The sequence below is a fragment of the Dendrobates tinctorius genome, unplaced genomic scaffold, assembly GCF_039654945.1.
Source record: "Dendrobates tinctorius isolate UK_male_01 unplaced genomic scaffold, ASM3965494v1 ptg000019l, whole genome shotgun sequence".
Classification (NCBI taxonomy): Eukaryota; Metazoa; Chordata; class Amphibia; order Anura; family Dendrobatidae; genus Dendrobates; species Dendrobates tinctorius.
In genome coordinates this window covers 92,384,985-92,403,767 of record NW_027361687.1, presented here as the reverse complement: position 1 = coordinate 92,403,767, position 18,783 = coordinate 92,384,985, and the positions used below count along the sequence as shown (strand labels likewise).

At 47.7% G+C, this 18,783-nt stretch overlaps 1 long non-coding RNA gene across 1 annotated transcript in view; it reads left to right on the top strand.

Annotated features, from left to right (window-relative positions):
- Positions 1-18,407, top strand: part of LOC141082754 (uncharacterized) — a 54,190-nt gene extending 35,783 nt beyond the window's left edge. The window contains exon 2 of the long non-coding RNA XR_012230577.1: positions 18,028-18,407. This is a non-coding gene — a long non-coding RNA (uncharacterized lncRNA). The remainder of the gene's footprint in view (positions 1-18,027) is intronic.
- Positions 18,408-18,783: the final 376 nt, after the last annotated feature.

Below are 18,783 nucleotides of genomic sequence, written 5' to 3'. Positions count from 1 at the left end.
TTTCCTGCAAAGAGGCTGTGTGCAGTGACAGGGCTGTGACCTACTTAGAGAGACTGTGTTATGTGGCAGGACGCTTCCCTGTTGGACCCTCTTTTGGTATTGTATACTCATTGTTAAATTTTGTCATTTGTCACTCTCTATATATGCAATTTTTTTGCACATATTATTTTTTTATGTAACACCTGCACACGGAACTGTCAGAGCATCTACCGGCATACTGGAGCTTACAGACACTAAGAAGAGTTTTGCAGCGGCTGTTAAACAGGGACCTACAGACATTAATCATTTTTCCCCTGAATGGCAGTGGACTACAATTCCCAGGGACCCTTGTTTCAGTCAGACGATAGATTGAGAGAGAGAGAGGATTGGAGGAGGAGGGACTTGGGAGGAAGCTGGGCAGAAAGTGAATGTAAATGTGGAGAGAGGTAGAAGTGTGGCAGCTTGCTGTGAGAAACAGAGCAGTGGGGATCTGCATTCCTCTACGATGCAGAGTGTGGCGGCCCCTGCTGAGAAACCCGCGCTGCTGGAGAGAGGAAAGATCCGGAGAGTTCTGCCAGCACTCCCACTGCATAAAGGCCTAAAGCCTGCCGCCCCCAGCTGGTGTCCAGAGAATCCTCCGACCGTTTGAGACACACAGTGAGTGCCCTTATGAGACTTGTAGTTCTACCAGCGATATTTACAGTGAGTACACTACAACCCAGACTATTGATAGTAATATTCATCTAAGTGCACCCACGGTTCTACTTTGCGCTCCAACATCCGCGGCAACTGAGCCCCAACGTTTGGACTGAGTTAATACAAAAGAGGGGGAACCTGCTATATTATATTTGCAGGGTCGGAGTAGAAGTAGACTGTGATGTGTATATGACTTTTATAGAGCACCGTTAATTGTTTTGTATGTTATTCCTTTAAACCCACCTCAATTCTGCTGCATAGCAATAAATCTGTTAAACGGTTTTACTTCTGTTCCCTGAGTGTGTGTACTGAGCTGTGACAGGGGTTTCCCGAATCAGCCCCTGGCAGAAGATAACTGTCCTTCTGCAGCCCCAGAGAGAGAGCTCCAATCAAGATTCGGGTGGAGTCACAGCGCCCTAGAGAGGTGAGACCCCCCATAACACCCAGTGTACCGTGGTAGCCCTAGAGGGTTGTTACATATATACGTTTTTATATGCTTTTATATGCTTATACATTTGTAGGCATACATTTCTAAAGCCAGTTATATTTATTCATTCAGTGCCTTTTATGGGAGCCTGCTGTGGTTTGCCTTTGCCTCTATACTGAGATGTGGCTTTTGGTCTTGAGCCTCTTTTGCACAGAGATGCAATTTTAACTGTTTTTATACTATATGTGTTTTGTTCTGTCTCTGTACGTATTTTTTTAGTGAATAATAAAAATTCAAATTTTGTATTACACATATATTTGGTATATATATATTTCTTATGCAAATGAGGTGCTCCCTTTTATGGGTTTGACTTTTTCTTGCTCTATTACATGTCTACTTGCATACCCTGGTGAGACCTCTTGCTCTTACATATAAATTTTTCTGGTGGTGCCCTCCATTTACTGTGTATCCCTGCAAAAAGGCTGCATTCAGTAATGGAGCTGTGACCTGTGAGACTGAGCCACGTACAAGGTCCCGGTGACCTATGTGTTAATGCAGAGCCCCTAATTCCAGTGAGAAAGCACTGCTGCAGAGTAAGAGAGAAGGACTTGGAGCAAAGGGGATATTGTCAGTCTCATACCCCTCTGGCTCCCGCAGTAACTCCTTGTACCCCGGCTGGACAACGTTAAAGGCCCAGGATACAGAGTAGATTACAAGGGCCACTTGTGATTCACCGCCAACGTTGGAGAAGAGTGACCCCTTCAATCAAGACCCCTGCAAACTGTTAAGTTGCACAATAGGGAGATAACTCTTATTACTGTTTAAATGCTGTTTATGCTTTTTGGCTGTTTGTTAAACCCGTTCACATTATATTCATATCTACACTGATATTTTGTCTGTATAATTCCCTGTAGACTGTGAGCCCTCGCAGGCAGGGTCCCCTCTCCTTATGTACTTGTGTGTCCCTTGTCTTGCACATGTTTATTATACTTGTCTATATTTCCCCTTTTTACATGTAAAGCGCCATGGAATTAATGGATGCATAATGATAATAATAATAATAATAATAAAATAAACGTCCCCTTTAACTGTTGGTTCGTCTGCTCCGTTGTGACATATCTATTCCTGCACTTTATTACAGAACATCCTTTCCAGGTTAATGATTTGTATATAAGGCAAAATAATTAACCCCAGACAAAAATGTTCCTCCTCCACTTGGGCTATGTTCAGACGCAGCGTTTTTGAAGCCATTTTCAACTTTAAAATTGTAAAATTGCTTTCAACCAAAACAAATGCATTCACTGGGAAATGTCATTGCAACTTTTAACAACCCTAGCTGGCCATGTGGTGTGTGACACATAAGCAGACACATCTTGTTTCATTTATGAAGGAGGGCTCTTAAAGTCACAGAGCCTATTTTTACAGGGGCATGAGGCAGCATTAATCTGCTTAAAGGGCCATTATTAAACAGTGGGTCTCCAAAACTGTTATAGCCTATGCAATGAGTGGATGGGCTGCAAAGAATTATGAAACACCCCAATACCCCTTTGCTGAGATGTCCATGAGGGCCTCCATAAAAAATGTTGCATTGAATGCAAGGCCTGCCTTGCTACCAAGTCATATGAACCCCAGTAAGTCTTTGTACCCACATCCTGGATGGGCCCAGGAAAATCCACTTCACATTATTAATTTTGTACTCCCATTCTGTTTTCTTTGCACTGTCAGCAAGGCCTGCCCTGCTGCTAAGGAATATGCACCCCAATAACCCCAATTCCCCCTTGGAAGAAAGATAGAGTAGGGCCTCTTAACAAAAAAAGTCCCATTAACCCCTTCACGACACCCGCCTATTTTGACCTTAATGACCTTGCCATTTTTTGCAATTCTGACCAGTGTCCATTTATGAGGTAATAACTATGGAACGCTTCAATGGATCCAGCGATTCTGAGATTGTTTTTTTCTTGACATATTGTGCTTCATGTTATTGGTAAATTTAGGTCAATAATTTTTTGCATTTATTTGTGAAAAAAATTGAAATTTGGTGAAAATTTTGTAAATTTTGCAATTTTCAAATTTTGAATTTTCATTCTGTCAAACCAGAGAGTTATGTGACACAAGATAGTTAATTAATAACATTTCGCACATGTCTACTTTACATCAGCACAATTTTGGAAACAATTTTTTTTTGTTAGGACGTTAGACTGATTAAAAGTTGACCAGCAATTTCTCATTTTTACAACAAAATTTACAAAACCATTTTTTTTAGGGACTACCTCTCATTTTAAGACACTTTGAGGGGTCTATATGGCAGAAAATACTCAAAAGTGAAAACATTCTAAAAACTGCACCCCTCAAGCTACTCAAAACTATGTTCAAGAATGTAACGTGGAAGGAAAAAATGGACATTTTACCAACAAAAATTTTCTTGTAGCATCAATTTTTTTATTTTCACATGGGCAACAGGATAAAATGGATGCTAAGATTTGTTGGGCAATTTCTCCTGAGTACACAGATACCTCACATGTGGTCATAAACCACTGTTTGGGCGCACGGCAGTGCGTGGAAGGGAAGGACCACCATTTGACTTTTTGAATGGAAAATTAGCTCCAATCATTTAGCGGTTGCCATGTCGCATTTGGAGAGCCCCTGTGTGCCTAAACATTGGAGCTCCCCTACAATTGACCCCATTTTGGAAACAAGACCCCTCAAGGAACTTATCTAGATGCATAGTGAGCACTTTGAACCCCCAGGTGCTTCACAAATTGATCTGTAAAAAAAAGTACTTTTTTTCACAAAAATTTTCTTTAAGCCTCAATTTTTTCATTTTCTCATGGGCAACAGGATAAAATGGATCCAAAAATTTGTTGGAAAATTTCTCCTGAGTACACTGATACCTCATATGTAGTGTTGAGCGATACCGTTCGATACCCAAAAATATCGTATCTGATGGTATCGCCCGATACGAAAAAAATATCGGGTATCGCCGATTCCAATACCGAAAGTCCCATTCAAGTCAATGGGACTTCCGGTATCGGAATTAAAAAAAGCCCTTTATTTCCTTGTTGGCTAATTCTACATAATTGAAAACAAATAAGAATCATGTAGAATGTATTGTGGGAGGTGGAGGAGACATTAAAAGCATAGTGGTTTATTCAAATCACATGGCATAGCATTAATTCCAATTTTTTTTTCAGTACGTTCGGAGTTAAAAAGATATTGACTATGTTAACCTTTTTTATATTTTGTCAGATATGTATGTTTCACAACTTCCATGCTCTTCACGTTCTTTTGTACTTCTCCCACACTTTCTCCTTCATGATCCGCAGCAGTAGCATTTTTTTCATCAACTTTTTCTTCACCTTATTCATCTTCTTCTTCTTCATCTTCTTCCCATTAATTTTTTTTTCCATTCTTCATATTCTTCTTATTCAGCTATTATCAATTTTAATATGCTATTTCTTCATCTTCTTCCTATTCTTCTTTGTCTTCATTTTCTTATGGTGACAGGCATTCCTGTAGTACTTTATCTATAAAAAAGTTATAAGATTACACCTTACGTTCTGCCTGTCACTAAAGATTTAGAACAGGATTTGTCCGCGTTCAGTTTGGCCTGCAGCAGCAGGCATTTTCCAGGGGCACCACGAGGAGGAACGGACTCACCCTCATTTACTGCTTAGTCTTCTTCTGCTTATAATTTTGATTTCTTCTATGCTGATTTTTAGTCTTATGCTTAATGTTCTTCTGCTTTCTGTTCTTCTGCTTTTGCTTCTTCTGCTTCTTGTTCTTCTGTCTTTTGTTCTGTATCTTGGTGGTTGTCTTCATGTTCTTTGTCCTCTTGGTCTTATTATTTAGGGTCATATTTCTGGTCTTCTTTGGTGTGGTCTTCAGGGTCGTCGTCATCAGGGTCGTCGTCATGGAGATCAATAAGGATTACCAAAGACAATTTCAAAAAGCTTGATCTTGGAAATGTAGCAGAAGGTACAAGAAGGCTGAGAAACTGGCGAGAACCAGCAGACAGTGCTGGCACCCGGATGGGTAGCAGAAGGAACAAGAGCCAATGGCACTACCGAGGACCAACTGACGGTGCTGGACCACGGTTACTAAGCAGAAGGTACCTGTGCTAAAAAGCACTACCAAGGACCAGCTGATGGTGCTGGACCTCGGATACCGAGATGGAGGCACCTAGGCCAAAGGCTGTGGCGAGAACCAGCAGACAGTGCTGGCACCCAGATGGGTAGCAGAAGGAACAAGAGCCAATGGCACTACCGAGGACCAACTGACGGTGCTGGACCACGGTTACTAAGCAAGAAGGTACCTGTGCTAAAAAGCACTACCAAGGACCAGCTGACGATGCTGGACTTCGGATACCGAGATGGAGGCACCTAGGCCAAAGGCTCTGGCGAGAACCAGCAGACAGTTCTGGAACCCGGGTGGGTAGCAGAAGGTACCCATTCAAAGCAAAGTAGCCAGGCCGCAAGCCGGCCACAGTTACCAAAACCCACAGTCCTACAGGGGGTCCATGTCCCATTGGCACTACGGATCCAGCCTTCAGTGCCAGTTCCCGCAGCCCACATAGGAGTCACCTAAACTGCAGGCACCGTAGAGTCGGCTAACCCGGCCGCAAGACGACAGGACAACGGATTGGTGGCATAGTGACCTTGACACTACCCGGAAACAGCAGGCGTGCTGGAACCAGGCTGGGCAACAGGGAGTACCCATGCCAAAGACACTGCCGAGAACCAGCTGACAGTGCTGGAACCCAGATGGGTAGCAAAAGCTACAAGAGCCAATGGCACTATCGAGGAACAGCTGACGGTGCTGGACCACGGTTACTAGGCAGGAGGTACCTGTGCTAGAAAGCACTACCAAGGACCAGCTGACGGTGCTGGACCTCGGATACCGAGATGGAGGCACCTAGGCCAAAGGCTCTGGCGAGAACCAGAAGACAGTGCTGGAACCCGGGTGGGTAGCAGAAGGTACCCATTCAAAGCAAAGTAGCCAGGCCGCAAGCTGGCCGCAGTTACCGAAACACACAGTCCTACAGGGGGTCCATGTCCCATTGGCACTACGGATCCAGCCTTCAGTGCCAGTTCCCGCAGCCCACATAGGAGTCACCTAAACTGCAGGCACCGTAGAGTCGGCTAACCCGGCCGCAAGACGACAGGACAATGGATTGGTGGCATAGTGACCTTAACACTACCCGGAAACAGCAGGCGTGCTGGAACCAGGCTGGGCAACAGGGAGTCCCCGTGCCAAAGACACTGCCGAGCACCAACTGGTGTTGTTGGAGCCCAGGGACAATCATGGTGTAGGCCGAGGCCTACTTGGTGGTAGTTTTAGATTGTTTGTAGGCTACAACAGACTGTCAACGTGCTCCAATTAGGCATCTGTCTCCACTCTGTTTCCAGGATTTCACGTGACCACCAACACCGCCAGTTTATGCGTACAGTAGCCGTCTGCCCAATCCACACGTGTTCCTGTGTTACTGGGATTCTGTAATGTCAGCAGATCCCCTGATGTGTGTCTGCCACTGTCTCCTGCTCTGTCCACATTCCCACCGCTTGCAGTGGGAAGGTGGACAGCGCAGGAGACAATGGCGGACACATATTGGGGGATCTGCTGACGTTACAGAACCCCAGTAACACAGGAACACATGTGGAATGCGTGGACGGCAACTGTGAGCAGGAACTGGCGGTGTTGGAGGTCAGGGGAAATACTAGAGACAGAGTGGAGACAGAGGCCAAATCAGAGAATGTTTAAATCTGAAGTAGTTACAATTTGGAGGCAGCAGCAGTTTGCCTTCCACACAGCAGGGGATCAGCTGACGTTACTGAACCCCACTTTCACATGAACGAGTGTGTTTTTCTGTGTGGACAGCACTTCCGAGCACCAACTAGCGTTGTTGGAACCCAGGGACAATCATGGTGCAGGCCGAGGCCTACTAGGAGCCAGGTGTAAAGCTGAGGTATTTTGACTTTGGAGGGAGCAGGACACTTTGCCCTCCACACAGCAGGGGATCAGCCGACGTTACCGACCCCCACTTTCACATGAACGAGTGTGTTTTTCTGTGTGGACAGCACTTCCGAGCACCAACTAGCATTGTTGGAGCCCAGGGAGAACCAGGGTGCAGGCCGAGGCCTACTTGGTGGCAGTTTTAGATTGTTTGTAGGCTACAACAGACTGTCAACGTGCTCCAATTAGGCATCTGTCTCCACTCTGTTTCCAGGATTTCACGTGACCACCAACACCGCCAGTTTATGCGTACAGTAGCCGTCTGCCCAATCCACACGTGTTCCTGTGTTACTGGGATTCTGTAATGCCAGCAGATCCCCTGATGTGTGTCTGCCACTGTCTCCTGCTCTGTCCACATTCCCACCGCTTGCAGTGGGAAGGTGGACAGCGCAGGAGACAGTGGCGGACACACAATGGGGGATCTGCTGACGTAACAGAACCCCAGTAACACAGGAACACGTGTGGAATGCGTGGACGGCAACTGTGAGCAGGAACTGGCGGTGTTGGAGGTCAGGGGAAATACTAGAGACAGAGTGGAGACAGAGGCCAAATCAGAAAATGTTTAAATCTGAAGTAGCTAAAATTTGGAGGCAGCAGCAGTTTGCCCTCCACACAGCAGGGGATCAGCTGACGTCACCGAACCCCACTTTCACATGAACAAGTGTGTTTTTCTGTGTGGACAGCACTTCCGAGCACCAACTGGCGTTGTCGGAGCCCAGGGAAAATGAGGTAGTAGGCCGATGCCTACTTGGAGCCAGGTGTAAATCTGAGGTTGTTTGACTGTGGAGGGAGCAGGACACTTTACCATACACACAGCAGGGGATCAGCTGACGTTACCGAACCCCACTTAAGGGGGTTTTACACTAAGCAATATCGCTAGCAATATCGCTAAAACGTCACTGGTTTTGTGACGTTATAGCGATATTGCTAGCGATATCGCTATGTGTGATACTTACCAGCGACCGGCTCCCCCGCTGTCCATCGCTGATCGCGCGATAATGTCCGGCTCCATTTCTCGTCGTCTGCTTCCTGCTGGGCTTCCTGCTGTGACGTCCAGCGACGCGTGGAGGCGGGCGGGAGGACGCAGGATCGCTGTGTGTGAATGGTAAGTATCGTGCGCTGCGTCGCTGCTGCATCGCTGTGAGATCTTTCTGTATGAAAGCTCACTAGCGATCATTTAGCGATGCACCAGCGATCCTGACCGGGTCGGATCGCTGGTTGGATCGCTGGTGCATCGCTAAATGTAAAAGGGCCTTTACACATGAGCGAGTGTTTTGTCTGTGCGGACAGCACTTCTGAGCACCAACTGGCGGTGTCGGAGCCCAGGGAAAATCAGGTAGTAGGCCGAGGCCTACTTGGAGCCAGGTGTAAATCTGAGGTTGTTTGACTGTGGAGGGAGCAGGACATTTTGCCATACACACAGCAGGGGATCAGCTGACGTTACCAAACCCCACTTACACATGAGCGAGTGTTTTGTCTGTGCGGACAGCACTTCTGAGCACCAACTGGCGGTGTCGGAGCCCAAGGAAAATCAGGTAGTAGGCCGAGGCCTACTTGGTGGCAGTTTGCGATTGTTTCTAGACTACTACTAACTGTCAACGTACTCCAATTAGGCCTCTGTCTTCACTCTGTTTCGAGTATTTCCTCTGGCTTCCAACCACGGCAGTTGCTGCTCTGAAATGCCGTCTGCACAACCCACACTTGTTCCTGTGTTACTGGGGTTCTGTAACAGCAGCTTCTCCCTAGAGGTGAGTCAGGCAATGTCTCCTGCTCTGTCCACATTTCCACTACAAGTAGTGGGAATGTAGAAAAAGCAGGAGACATTGCCGTGCTCAATTCTGGAGATGAGCAGATGTTACAGGACCCAGGTACCACAGGAACAAGTGTGGATTGTGCAGACGGCACTTGAGAGCAGAAACAGGCGGTGTTGTAGGCCGGAGGAAATACTCAAAACAGAGTGGAGACAGAGGGCAAATCAGAGAACATATTAAATCAGAGGTAGTCAGAAGTTGTAGGCAGCAGGAGAGTTTGCCGTACACACAGCAGGGGATCAGCTGACGTTACCGAACCCCACTTACACATGAGCGAGTGTTTTGTCTGTGTGGACAGCACTTCTGAGCAACAACGGGCGTTGCTGTAGCCCAGGAAATAAAGTTCAGGTCATAGAAACATGAACACAACAGGAGACCTGGATCCTGTTGCCAGCCAATTATTTATTCTGGAAGAGGACTGGCAAATTCAGGTGAGATCCAGGCCTTGTTCATTTTCACAAAAGTAAGCCGGTCAACATTATCGGCGGATAGTCGCGTGCGACGGTCTGTTACCACACCACCTGCAGCACTAAAGACACGTTCCGATAATACACTGGCAGCAGGGCAAGCCAGCACCTCCAATGCATACTGGCTAAGCTCTGGCCATGTATCCAGCTTAGAGACCCAATACTTGAACGGGGAAGAGCCGTCTGGGAGAACACTAACAGGGCACGACAAGTAGTCTGTCACCATCTGATGGAAACATTGCCTCCTGCTGACTGGAGCCGTCTGTGATGGTGTAGCCGTTTGTGGCGGTCCCACAAAACTTTTCCACATTTGGGCCATACTGGCCTTGCCTTGTCCTGCGGCACTGCCTCTGCTACCTCTTTGTGCAGAGCTTCCTCCACTGCCTCTACCCACATGGCTGCTTTGAAAAACACTACCAGCAACACTTGTGGGGGGAATGGAGATTATGATGGCCTGCACAAGTGTTTCTTGGTACTCCCGCATTTTTCGCTCCCGGTTCAACTGTGGTATGAGGCTTTGTAAGTTGTCCAGGTAGCGAGGATCTAGGAGGGTGTACACCAAATAATCAGCCGTGTGGAGAATATTGGCGATGCGGCGGTCATTTAACAAGCACTGCAGCATGAAATCAACCATGTGCTGCAGACTGCCAACTGGACCGGAAACGCTGTCCCCAGCTTGAGGCAGCATCTCTGCCTGCTCAGCATCACCCCACCCTCGCTGTACACACTGACTACTAGAGCCTTGTGTACCTCCCTCCTCTGGAGAGATGTGTTCCTCCTCCTCCATTGACTCCTCGTCATCCTCCTCACTAAGCGTCCCCTGCCTGGGCCTTTGTGTGGAAGCACGTTGCGCAGACTTGCCAGAAGCAGATGGCATTTCTGACTGCTCATCCTCGACCTCTTCAAAAACCTCCTCACTTAGTGCTTGTAAGGTTTTTTGAAGCACACAGATGAGGGGGACAGTCATGCTGATTAGTGCATCATCTGCACTGGCATCCGCGTGGAGTCATCGAAGGCACGCAAAACTTGGCAGATGTCCCTCATAGTGGCCCACTCAGTGGTGGTGAAGTGTGTCCGGCGCACAGTGCGACTTGTTTGCGCCTGATGCAGCTGGTACTCCATTACTGCTGCCTGCTGCTCACACAACCGCTCCAACATATGTAACGTTGAATTCCACCTGGTGGGGAGGTCACATATGATGCGATGTTCTGGCAGGCAGAATCGGCGTTGCAGAGATGCAATGCGCGATCTTGCCATGCTGGAACGCCGCAAGTGAGCACACTCTAGGCGAACCTTGTGCAGCAGTGCATCAAGATCCGGATAGTCCCTCAGAAAGCTCTGCACGACCAAATTGAGCACGTGTGCCAGACATGGTATGTGAGTGAGGTTGCCTAGGCCCAGAGCTGCCACTAGATTTCGGCCATTGTCACTCACTACCAAACCTGGCTGGAGATTCGCTGGCACAAACCACACATCACTCTCCTGCTTGATGGCATTCCAGAGCTCCTGTGCTGTGTGGCTCCGATTCCCCAAAGAAATTAATTTAAGGACGGCCTGTTGACGTTTGGCCACACCTGTGCTCATATCTGGCCTAACAGGCTCACGCAGTGCTGATTCCGAGGAACTAGAGTAGGAGGAGGACTCAATATGTACAGAGAGCATTCCTGCAATCCTTGGAGTTGGCAGAATACGTACAGAGCCACTCTCCAGATCTGTACCTGGCTCCACAACATTGACCCAATGGGCAGTGAGGGAAAGGTATTGTCCCTGTCCATGGCTACTGGTCCACGCATCGGTGGTCAGGTGGACCTTGCTACTGACGGCATTTAGTAGCGCATTTTTAATTTTTCCCTCCACATGCTTTTGCAGGGCAGGCACAGCTTGCCTGCTGAAATAAAAGCGGCTGGGCACATTGTATTGTGGAATTGCCAATGACATAAAGTTCCGGAAGGTGTCAGTCTCCACCAGCCTGAATGACAGCATCTCAAGGGCCAGTAGTTTGGCAATGCCGGCATTCAGAGCCAGTGCTCGTGGATGGTTTGCCGAGTATGGCCGCTTTTTCTCCCATGCCTGTGCTACCGATTGCTGGTGAGTGGCCTGGGAGTGTGCTGATGACTGCGAACGTGGTTCAGTGGGTGGAATTTCACTGGGTCTCTGGACAACAGTGGCAGTGGTTCTTCCATGGCGTTCCAGTGAGGAAGCCGAACCAGCTGTGTGTGAGCTGGAGGAAGAGGCCCCAACACGAGCTGAAGAGGTGGTAGGTGCTGCTGAAGGTTGGCCTACATCTTCAGTGTGTCTGTGTAACTCCACCTCGTGCTTGGTACGCACATGTTTCCACATATTTGTGGTATTGAGGTTGGTCACATTTTTCCCTCGTTTCACTTTCTGATGACACAGCTTGCATTTGACAAAGCAAATGTCATCTGCAACTGTGTCAAAAAAAGACCACGCACTGCAAGTCCTGGGAGCGCCCGTTTTGTGTTTTGGAAGAGGATTGCTCCTCATGGGTGCCAAAGTGGAGGCTGCAGGCAACCAAGTCTGCCCCCACCCTCTCCCTCCTCTTTTGGCCGTTCGGGGAATCTCTTCCTCAGAGCTGCTCCCACCACCTTCCTGTGGCTGACGCCATGATGGGTCAAGGACCTCATCATCTCCACTCCCCTCTTCAAGCACCGGCTGGTCCTGGGTTGTCTCGCCAGCACCGTACGCACCAGAAATTGGCAACTGAGTCTCATCATCATCTGATACATACTGAGGTGTGCTGACCATAGGCACTGGCCCACCCGCCTCTTCAGATTCAGAGGGACAAAGCAGTTGCGCATCACTGCATACTCCCTCTTCTTCACGCTGTAGAATGCTGCTTGGCTGGCCACCTCTTTCCAAGCCAACAGATTCTGAGAACAGAAGTAAAGATTGAGATGGCTCCTGTCCAGGGCTCTCAGACTGCCTGGGCAATTTGGCAGGTGGTGAAGAGACAGATGGTTGCTCTTCAGTGCTTTGGCCTTGGGAGGATGCGGAAGTCATTGAAGTGGATGCGTTAGCTGCCATCCATCCGACAACGGCTTCAATTTGTTCGTCACGCAGCAGTGGGGTACGGCGAGGTCCTACAAAGCTGCGCATGAAGGACTGTTGCCTGGTAAAAGTGGGGGATGCCGGGTCACTGGTGTCCGCAGCAGACACCGAATCCCCACGTCCTCTCCCTGCTGAATCCCCCCGTCCTCTCCCTGCTGAAACTCCACGGCCACGACCACGTGCCTTACTCCCTGCCTTCTTCATCTTGGTAGACTGATAAAGATAGGCAGAAAAGTAAAAAAGGGGTGTTCTTATTCCTGAACACCTGCTAACCAGTATAAGAAACACTAATTTGGCTAAGAGTGTGTGTACTACACTTTAATATGATCTAATGTGGCCTAGACAACTGTAAAGTGGAGTGTTTGGTGAACTTTATTTCCTTTTTTTTGGGTGGGGGGAAAGGAAAGGATGTGACCAAAGTTTGAAAGCTATAGTATCACAAACTTTTTGGAGCGATTACAATGCAGGAAGCTAACCTACAATGCAATTGATGAGGCTCCAAAAAATAGGGTGATACTAGCCTGGCTGGCCCTGAAGGGCACAAGCCAGCAAAAAGGCTCCTCTATCTAATCCTATATAGTGTTTGCAACCAACCAATGACAATGGATGTGGTTGGAAGCACAGTAATATAGGAGCAAAAATCTGGCTAAATTAGCTGCAAAAAAAGGACTATGTATGAGGCAGTGATGCACGCTGAGCGGACTACAGCTAGCGGTGGCTGTAGAACACACTGCAACGTGAGCTGCACTCACACACAGAGAGACCTATCAGACAGCCAAAAACAGTGCAGAGAAATGGGCTATAGCACTGAAAGGCTGCTGAAAGGCTCCACTGTCCACTCCTTTAGTGTTTGCAACCAACGTATATGGATACGTATGGAAGCACACTATACAGGAGAAAAAAAAAGCAGCAATAAAAGAAAAATGTGTATGAGGCAGAGACACACGCTGGCCGGCCTTCAAGCAGACGTGCCTGCAGGACACACTACACAGCGTGGGTCTGCACTCACACAGCCCTTGCAGACAGCTGTGAAAACAGCGCTGCTAGGGAAAAGCAAGCTACAGTGGTGGTTTATGTAGCCTGGGTTAAGCACTATATGTTTTGTGGAATCGCTATTTCTAACTGTCCCTCACAGTCTTCAACAGCAGCCTGTCCCTAACTGAATTCACAGCAGAGTGACCAGAAATGGCGGCTGCAGCGCTTTTTATAGTGCATCATGACATCATTTCAGCAGCCAATCACAGCCATGCCAGTAGTTAACATGCCTACATGCCTAACAGGATATGCCCACACTTCTGAGGATCCCCATTGGCTGAATCAAATCGAGCGGGCTCCTAGCATTATGGGAACTTCCGATTCCGGTATTTGATATGAAAAAGTATCGGAACTAAGTATCAGAATTCCGATACAGCTAATATCGGCCGATACCCGATACTTGCGGTATCGGAATGCTCAACACTACTCATATGTGGTCATAAACCACTGTTTGTGCGCACGGCAGGGCCCGGAAGGGAAGGAGCGCCATTTGACTTTTTGAATGGAAAATATGCTGGAAAATTTAACTGTTGCCTTGTCGGGTTTGGAGAGCCCCTGTGTGCCTAAATATTGGAGCACCCCATTTTGGAAACTAGACACCCCAAAGAACTTATCTAGATGCATAGTGAGCACTTTGAACACCCAGGTGCTTCACAAATTGATCTATAAAAACGGACAAGTACTTTTTTTTTAACAAAAATTTTCTTTTACCCTCAATTTTTTCATTTTCACAAGGGCAACAGGATAAAATTGTATCCCAAAATTTGAGTAATTATTCCTGAGTACACTGATACCTCATATGTGGTTATAAACCATTGCTTGGGTGTATGGCAGGGCCCGGAAGGTATGGAGCGCCATTTGACTTTTTGAATGGAAAATACAGTATGTCAGGATGGTGTGTGTGGTGTAATGTATGTCAGGTTGCTGTGTGGTGTAGTGTACATCAGGTTGGTGTGTGTGGTGTAGTATACACCACACACATGCGAACCTGACGTACACTATGCCACACACCCGAACCTGACACACTACACCACACACACCAACCTGACACACTATGTGTTGTTAATTCACTTTCTGGTCTACCTCTGGTTGCTGGTGAGGGTGGTGGAGCTGGTTGTATTGACAGAGGAATCATGAGTTCTTCTTCCAGGCTCACTCTGGTGGTTGCAGGAGGTAATGAAGCTGATCTAATTAACAGAGACCTGCCACCTGATAATGAGGATGACGATTGGACATCTGGAGCCTCTGACTGGATTTAAGACAGCCGACTCCCTCTATCCCAGCTGGTGATTTTTCCTGCTTCCTGAGGTCTTAGTTTCCAGTTTAGTCCCTGCATTCTCAAGCTAAGTGTTCTTGCTATTGTTCACTGTTGTGAGTTCATTTTCCCCTTCGTCACTGAGGTCTGGTGAACTCCCTATTCTGGTAAAGGAAGGTAATGAGCCTGATTATCAGGCACCTGAGCCTAATGAGGATGACTGGCTGAGTGGAGTCATGGACTGGATATAAGGCTGCCGACGCCCTTCTGCCCTGCGGGTGATTTCTCTGTGGACTTCTAGGACACCAGTCTGATTCCTGCTCCTCTAAAGCTAAGTTTTCTGTTTTGCCTGTTAGCATTTTTGTTTTGTTTTTTGTTTTCCTTGCTTTTCTGTATTCTGCCATTCCCTGCTTGGGTGAGCTGAATCTCCTTTTGCCTGTAGCTCTGTCTTCAGAATATTACTGAGTACTGACATAGCTTTTTTGAAGCCTAGCGTCTTCAGGGCCTTTTTCACTGTCAGTCTGTTGGCTCTTATTTTCATAGGGTTTTTCACGGATTGCAGACAGCAGCCTTCCTGTCCTTTTCTATCTAGTTAGCTTGGGCCCCGTCTTTGCTCAGTCTATCTTTCTGTCTTTGTTAGTATTTTCATCTTGCTTCACCGTCATTATATGTTGGGGGCTGCCTATTGCTTTGGGGTCTGCTCTGGGTCAGTTTAGATTTCCCCTTTCTTTCTTTAGGCCTATTTAATTCTCCAGCTGTGATCGAGGGGTCTAGGGCATCGTAGGAACCCCCCACGGCTACTGCTAGTTGTGTTGATAGGTTCAGGGGTCTGCAATCCGATAGCTGCCAACTTCTCTGGTTTTCTGGACTTAGCTAGCATTTCTGTTTTTGCCTCCTACAGTGACTCAATCATAACAGTTCACATTTGATTTGGTTTTGTCTATTCAGTTTTGTTTGGTCAGCCAGCCCCGGCTGGGGCTGTGCTGAATTTCCATCCTTATGTTACTGTTTGTGCCAGTTTGCTTTTTGTCCCTTATTAGATTGGCCTCTACTTTCTCATCTTCAGAATATGCCAGAGTGCTGATATAGTGGGTGAAGTCTAGTGACTTCAGGGTTTTTTGCTATCAGAAGTGTTGGACTTTTTTTGCAGGGTTTTTTGGCATGATTGCAGACAGTATCTTTCCTTTCCTGTCCTTTCTAGTTAGTGTGGGCCCCATCATTTGCTCAGCCTATTTTCCTACCTGTGTTTGTGTTTTCATCTTGTCTCACCGACAATATATGTTTGGGGGCTATCTATTCCTTTGGGGCCTGCTCTGTGGCAGTTTAGATTTCCCCTTTTCTTGCTTTAGGCTTATTTAGTCCTCCGGCTGTGTCGAGGCGTCTAGAATCATCGTAGGTATGCTCCACGGCTACTGCTAGTTGTGTGGATAGGATCAGGGGTCTGCAATCCGCTTAGTTACCAAACTCTCTGGTTTTCTGTGGCTTAGCTTGGTCTTGTTTTTCCCCTCGGTGACCCAATCATAACAGTATGTCAGGTTGGTGTGTAGTGTGGTGTGGTGTAGTGTAGTGCACGTCAGGTTGGTGTGTGTGGTATAATATACACCACACACACACGCCAACCTGACGTACACTACACCACACACACCAGCCTGATGTACACTATGTCACACACACCAAACTGACACACTACGTCAGGTTGGTGTGTGTGGTGTAGTGTATGTCAGGTTGGTGAGTGGTGTGGTGTAGTGTAGTGTACATCAGGTTGGTGTGTGTGGTGTAGTATACACAACGCACATCAACCTGACATACACTATGCCACACACACCAACCTGACACACTATGTCAGGTTGGTGTGTGTGGTGTAGTGTACGTCAGGTTGGTGTGGTGTTGTATACGCCACACACACCAACCTGATGTACACTACGCCACACACATCAACCTGACACACTATGTCAGGTTGGTGTGTGTTGTGGTGTAGTGTAGTGTATGTCAGGTTGGTGTGTGTGGTGTAGTTTACACAAAACACATCAGCCTGACATACACTATGCCACACAGACCAACCTGACACACTATATCAGGTTGGTGTGTGTGGTGTAGTGTATGTCAGTTTGGTGTGTGTGGTGTTGTATACACCACACACACCAACCTGACGTACACTACGCCACACACACCAACCTGACGTACACTATGCCACACACATCAACCTGACACACTACATCAGGTTGGTGTGTGTAGTGTAGTGTACATCAGGTTGGTGTGTGGTGTGGTGTAGTGTAGTGTAAGTCAGGTTGGTGTGTGTGATGTAGTATACCCCACACACACACCAACCTGACGTACACTACACCACACACACCAACCTGACGTACACTACACCACACACATCAACCTGACACACAACGTCAGGTTGGTGTGTGTGGTGTAGTGCATATCAGGTTGGTGTGTGGTGTGGTGTAGTGCAGTGTACGTCAGGTTGGTGTGTGTGTGGGGTATACTACACCACACACACCAACCTAACGTACACTACGCCACACACACCAACCTGACACACTAAGTCAGGTTGGTGTGTGTGTGGTGTGGTGTAGTGCAGGGTTCCCCAACTCCAGTCCTCAAAGCCCACCAACAGATCATGTTTTCAGGATTTCCTTTGTATTGCACAGGTGAAGCAATTATCACCTGAGCAATACTAAGGAAATCCTGAAAACATGATCTGTTGGTGGGCCTTGAGGACTGGAGTTGGGGAACCCTGGTGTAGTGTATGTCAGGTTGGTGTGTGGTGTAGTGTATGTCAGGATGGTATAGTATACACCACACACACGCACCAACCTGACATACACTATACCACACCACACACCAACCTGACTGTTACACCCGGTCCCCGTCCTGGCACTGGGCCCAGGTCTGTCGCTGTTACACCTGGCCCTGCATCCAGGCCTGCCGCTGCTTTCCGTTCTGGGCACTCACCTCGAGCCTCTCAGGCTGCTGCTCAGCATTCTGTCCTCCCTCCTACCTTCTCCTCCTGGTGTCCTGTGAGGAGATCTGTAGCTAAGACTATTAGGGCATGCCCGCCCGCTCTCTTGTCTTCTTAAAGGGGTGGCGCACATTATTAAAAAAATACAATTAACCAATGGCAGCTCACTGGCTGCTATTTCTGGCCTCTCCTCCATAGGGAGAGCTCCGGAGCAACGAGTATCTATGATTGCTACATCCGGTTCTCTTGCTAACCTGTCTGCGCTGCATCTGCAGTCTCTGTGCATTGTCTAATGCTCTCTGTTTCCACAGCATATCAGTATCCTGTGTTACCTGGTTATATCAGCAACCATCTGGGACTAAGCCATCCCGTTCTGCCTACAGCCATCCGAGTCCAAGGACTGTGTGAAAGTCACTGGAACCGACTCCTTATCAACTAACCGGATCCAGGACCCAGGGCATTACGGACTCTGCTGTAACTTTTGTTATCCCTTTTGGTCCCGCTGGAACAGCTGCCACATGTTCGGGGTCTAACTGGAGGTGGCACCTGTATCCTCTGGGTATTCCATTCTGGCCCTGCATGAGGGGCTTTACTACGGGTGCCCAGGGCTCACTAGTCACCCCCCCTTCGGAGCCCCCCGGACCGTGGTCCCGAGGTTCCACGTAAAAAATAAAAACGAATGTGAACTTTACCATCTCTGCCTCCATTTCTATTCGTTACACTGACGTACACTACGCCACACACACCAACCTGACACAGTACATCAGGTTGGAGTGTGTGGTGTATTGTATGTCAGGTTGGTGTGTGGTGTAATCAGGTTGGTGGGTGTGGTGTATTGTATGTCAGGTTGGTGTGTGGTGTAGTGTACGTCAGGTTGGTGAGTGTGGTGTTGTGTATGTCAGGCTGGTGTGGGTGAGTTCTGTAGGGGAATGTTAGGATGTTTTCAGTCCACGGACATGTGATGAATCCTGAAGCATTCATTCAAACACAGTCCAGGTTTGCCAGGACACTTTTCACATTGGAAACGAGTTTCCCTTCTTTTATAGCATACCCGGCACCTTTTTTTT